Source organism: Myotis myotis, unplaced genomic scaffold (assembly GCF_014108235.1).
Source record: "Myotis myotis isolate mMyoMyo1 unplaced genomic scaffold, mMyoMyo1.p scaffold_m19_p_6, whole genome shotgun sequence".
Taxonomy (NCBI): Eukaryota; Metazoa; Chordata; class Mammalia; order Chiroptera; family Vespertilionidae; genus Myotis; species Myotis myotis.
Window position 1 is genome coordinate 50,144,804 of NW_023416368.1, and position 6,000 is coordinate 50,150,803.

Genomic DNA, 6,000 nt, shown 5'->3' on the forward strand with positions numbered 1-6,000 from the left:
GGAGTCTGTGTCATTAAGAATGCACAGCTACTCTTTACCCTTTCTTTCCGGAAGCCGGAGAGGTTGCAGGATCAAGGAGACAGCATCCTGGCTCAGAGATTGATTAAGTACAGGGATGTTAGACCGATAAGTGAAATATTGACTATACTGGGAGCCAGGTTTCTTAGTGTTGAAGATGGAGTTTACAAATATGGAAAGAAATAAAACTATTAAGAACCCCAAGGTGTTGGATTGGATTAAAAATTAATGTAAAATCATTTTATATGGATATATATATATATGTACACACACACACACACGTATACATATCTATATTAGTACATACATATATACACCATAGCTATCTTCTCTCAGAGGCTAGAAGTAATAGATACATCCAGTGGCCAGAGGATCTTGGCTTCTAAGTGCCATATGCTTTTAAAAGGAACCAGGGCTGATTCCAGGGCTTGGGCTGGGAAAGTGCAAAGTAAGCTTGGAGGGAAGTGCTCAGAGCGTGGCGAGAGCATGCCAAAAGGATGCATAAGCCAGCTGGATGGGGCTCCCACTGGCCAAATCTGGGACAATTTGAGCATCAAAATAAATAATGGGACTCTCATAGCCAGTTAGCCTGGAGGTCAAATCACCCCCACTATTGCCGACAACAATCAAGGCTTAACTACAACAAGACTTCGCACAAAGACCACTAGGGGGTGCACCAAGAAAAGATAAAAAAATGCGGAGACAAAGAAACAGGACGCAAATGTCAGAAATGGAAGATATAGAGCTCAAAACCACACTTTTAAGGTCTCTCAAGAACTGTCAGGAAGCTGCCGATAAACTTAGTAAGGCCCTCAAAAAGACTGGTGAGACCGCCGATAAATGTAGTGAGATCCTCAAGAAATCTAATGAGACCCTCGATATTGTGATAAAGAACCAACTAGAAATTAAGCATACACTGACTGAAATAAAGAATATTGTACAGACACCCAACAGCAGACCAGAGGAGCGCAAGAATCAAGTCAAAGATTCGAAATGCGAAGAAGCGAAAAACACCCAACTGGAAAAGCAAAATGAAAAAAGAATCCGAAAATACGAAGATAGTGTAAGGAGCCTCTGGGACAGCTTCAAGCGTACCAACGTCAGAATTATAGGGGTGCCAGAAGATGAGAGAGAGCAAGATATTGAAAATCTATTTGAAGAAATAATGACAGAAAACTTCCCCCACCTGGTGAAAGAAATAGACTTACAGGTCCAGGAAGCACAGAGAACCCCAAACAAAAAGAATCCAAAGAGGACCACACCAAGACACATCATAATTAAAATGCCAAGAGCAAAAGACAAAGAGAAAATCCTAAAAGCAGCAAGAGAAAGAAACTCAGTTACCTACAAGGGAATACCCATACGACTGTCAGCTGATTTCTCAACAGAAACTTTGCAGGCCAGAAGGGAATGGCAAGAAATATTCAAAGTGATGAATACCAAGAACCTACAACCAAGATTACTTTATCCAGCAAAGCTGTCATTCAGAGCTGAAGGTCAGATAAAGAGCTTCACAGATAAGGAAAAGCTAAAGGAGTTCATCACCACCAAACCAGGATTATATGAAATGCTGAAAGGTATCCTTTAAGAAGAGGAAGAAGAAGAAAAAGGTAAAGATCCAAATTATGAACAACAAACATGCATCTATCAACAAGTGAATCTAAGAATCAAGTGAATAAATAATCTGGTGATCATAATAGAATCAGGGACATAGAAAGGGAATGGACTGACTATTCTTGGGGGGGAAAGGGATGTGGGAGATACGGGAAGAGACTGGACAAAAATTGTGCACCTATGGATGAGGACAGTGGGTGGGGAGTGAGGGCGGATGGTGGGGTGGGAACTGGGAGGAGGGGAGTTATGGGGGGAAAAAAGAGGAACAAATGTAATAATCTGAACAATAAAGATTTAATTAAAAAAAAAACCACACAAAAAAATAAATAATGATAGTAACTGATTCTAACTGATTGAACCCAGAGGTTAAAACAAGAATCCATGAATCCATGCTAATATGAAGGGATAAGTAAATAATGATAGAATCTATAATAATAAAAACGTAATATGCTAATTAGGCCCCACAGCCTAAAGACCTTCCAGACATCCTTCCAGTTGTCCTTCTGGATGACCTTCTGGACAAAGCTGGGACTGTGAGGGCCGAGACAAGCCACTGTGGCTGTGAGGGCCGAGCCCCTTGCATGAATTTTGTGCATTGGGCCTCTAGTAAATAAATAAATGGGGAAGGAAGGATATCTCTTCCTTGTGGAAGAATGTCAACTAAGATGGATGGAAATAGAAAGTCACCCTTTGGCAATGCTGTTTGGCTCAGGCAGAAGTCCTTAGTGGGTGCTAAGGTGTGCGGGTAGGTGTGTGGATGCTTGATGTGAAGCAGGATGTAGCCTAGTCTTAAAGTAGCTTCTGAAAAGTACTTATTGGCAAGATGGGAAATGGTTGATTTACCGAAGAGAACCCTGGGAGACACCAACTTGACCAAATGATCAGGATGAGCAGCGCCAGCAGGAAAACTGGTCACATCATGTCCTTCCTGTTATGATGTGCAGAGAAGAGCACAGCATCTTTTCTGTCACATTCCTGAGAAGAATGCGTAGCCTGGATCTGGACCTTTTGGTGGGCCCACGATGAAAGGCGTCCCACAAAATGAAAGGTCTGTATTCTTCAAAACTCTTATAGCTTATGAGAGTCAGAGAAAGATGGAAGAACCAATCGATCCAAATTAAAAGAGACTTAAGAGATGTGACAACTAAAAGCAACAAATGATGCTGTACTGGCCCCTGGACCAGGCAGGAAAAATAAACAGTTGGCAAAAATTGAGTTCAGTTTGTGAATTGGATGATAACACTTTATCAATGCTGAATCCTGACCTGGATGTTCACTGATGTAGAATGTCCTTGTGTGGGAATATTACCCTTAAGCAAGGATGGGGAACATCCACCAGAGGGCCAAACAAGGCCCTCGAAATCATTTGGTCTGGCCCTGCCAAGGCATTAGGGGTGAGTTAATTAAATGTTTGACCAAATATAGCAGGCTGATTTTTAAGTGGATAATTTTGTATGGCCCATGAATGGTGTTATAAATATCCAAATGGCCCTTGGCATTTTTCTGCCCTAAAGTATTTAGTAGTGATGAGGCATTCTGTCTGTACCTTGTTTTCAAGTGGTTCAGGAAAAAATAATGAGAATCTGTAAGATCTTGGTTTCTACTACCCATTACTTCAGTGAAGCTGAAATCCAATTCATGATAAAATAGAAAGTCAAAAGCCCATTATTTGGGGGGGGGGGGCAGGTGGGGGATATTAATCTGTTGCCACCTTTGTGCTAACGATTCTCTTCCAGCACAACTGCTCCTTTGCTCCAGTAGCTTCACTGGAACCACCGAGCTGGGTATACCAGAGGGAATAAAATGGATAAGGTTCTCCTTTTCATGGAGTTTACATTCTGAGGTGGGAGAAGTAAAAAAAAAAAATTAAGTTTTAGATTATGTCAGAAAGTGCTATTAAGACCAAGGCATCAGACTGAGGGAGGGTGACATATGTTATATAAGGTGCTATTGTATATCAGGATCAGCTGCTCTGATGAGGCGACTGCAGAACAGAATCCTGAAAAAAAGGAGGGGATCTATGTGTATGTTTGGGGGCCTGGTTGTACCAGGAAGAGGGAACCATAAATGCGGCGGCCTTGAGGTAAGTTTGTGCTTAATGTGTTTGAAGAACAGCAAAGAAACCATGGAGGATGCAGAGGTGTCAGAGAAAGAGTGAAGGAGATGAGATTGGGGGTGGGGTGGGGCAGGGACAGAGAGCCCATGGGGCCTTATAGTCCAGGGTAAGAACACTTTGGCTTTTAGTCTGGGGTGGATGGAAAAACCTTTGGAGAGGATTTTCCCTTAAGGAGCGAAGTGACACAGTCTGACCTGTTTTAAACGTTTATTCTGATGGTATTGGAGCAGGCTCGGAAGCAAGGAGAACAACCAGGAGCTATAACCATAATTTGGAAAACAGAGGATAGTGTTGTGCCAGGACAGTGGCAATGAACATGGTGAGAAGTGATTGGATCCTCAGTATATTTTGAAGATGGGACAAACAGAATCCTCTGGGGCATCTGGAATGGGGTATGAAAGAAAAGATTCCAGAAGGACTCTACAGTTTGGAGCCTGAGCAAATGGTGGGATGGTGTTGTCATTATCTGAGAAGAGGAAAATGGTGGGAGGAGTTGTTTAGGGTAAGAATCAGGTAATTCGTCTCAGCGAAGTGTCTGGGAAGGAAGGTTACCAGATCAAAGCACATGAATGGTTTTCAAATTCTTGACACGCCCAGAATGCAAATTGCTTTTCCAAAGATTGGCCTCCCTTAATCTGTCATGCCTCAAAGTGAAGGGAGCTCCCTAAAGTCATGTTTGAAATATCATCAGAAGACAACTTCGTGGTGAGTCTGGGCCTAAGGAGGGACTTTCTCCCCCAGCCAAGCAGCACCGGCCACATCGAATTAGTGGGTGTCCCCAGGGCTCTTTGGTGCGTGAAACATAATATAAATGCAGACACTTTAAAATGGAGTCAGAGCTGCCATCCCAGATGAACTGCCTTGTACATCTCACTTCTCAAGCCTTTGGAATGTTAAAACTGGGCACAATAATCTTTGGGCTAGGCCTAAAGCAGCATTGAATCCCACAAAACTGGAAACATAGCAAGGAAGCAGACATTATGACTGCAGGGTTAAAAATTAAAGACACTTTTTAGAATTAACATCCCCGTGTCAGCTTATCTGCATCTATAGAAATTCCTGCCATTGATGTAAATTGTTGCCCTTCTCTTTCTCATAAATAATACCCATCGCCTTTGCCTCCAAATCAGCACACTGTTTGGGTTTCTGCCTGAATCAGTGCTTCCTAAAGAGCCATTCTTTTGGATGTCAACTAAATGCTTTGCCCCTCACTTTGGCTTTTACCTTTAGGCTGACAGGTGTAGGGAGGTGTTCTTGTGTTCTTAAGGAGTGGAGGCAGATTTGCTTTGAATGCCTGAAATGTGTAAGCTTCCCAGTCAGAAATGAAGAGCAGCCCCAGCAGAGAACTGCAGTGTCCCACTTCTCTGACTGTTAGCAAACTGGACTTTCCCCATGATACGCGCATCTCTGGCACTGCTTTGTCACCTTGCCATTCATGGGCATTGCATGTTCAAAGGGAATTCTGCCGGAGACCAATTCCAGCATGACAGCAGGGCTGCATCTGGGAATGGTTTGAAGGCATTTCCCCAAACCTGAATAGGATACATTAAATTGATTGTGGCTGCCAGACAGTTAAAGGGCATCTTAATCTACATGTTATTGCCTCCTACTGGCCAAACACCTGAACAGCCGTAGGCTAATTCCCCTATTCTGACAGTGGACTCTGTACCAAACCCTGACCCTTTGAAGTGTATATCTCTGCCTCGCCTCAGGACAAGTTGTGTTAATAAAAAGCATGGGGTCCTGGGGACGAAGAGAGAATCTAAGACCTTAGACTTAAGATCTTGGCTCTTAGCTCCTTTAGCTAAGTTCCTCTGACCCTCAATGCCTTTCTAAATTATATCTCGTCTCCGGACTCTTTATTAGTCTCTGGATTCCTATTAAATCTACGCACAGCCTTCTCCAGATTCCTGAACCCTTCTTGATGCTGGGACAAGAACCCCGGCAGAATTCTACAGTAGAAAATGAAATGTTAGAAAATGAATAGAAACACTTGGAAATATAATTCCCCTTCCATATACATATTTTAATGGCTTAATAAAAGTTTAATGTGAAGAAATTTCAATATGCAAGGTTTGATCCATATGGTATTTTTCAAAGCTGACATTGATTGATTGCAATGTTTAAAAATTGATGCTTGTTCAGTTCTTCACACTAAGCTCCTAAATAGCTATCCCCATGACTGAAAATGGGAGAACTCTTCAAAAATACATTCCACATGTCTGAGAAGGAGGAAGAATCCTCACATATAA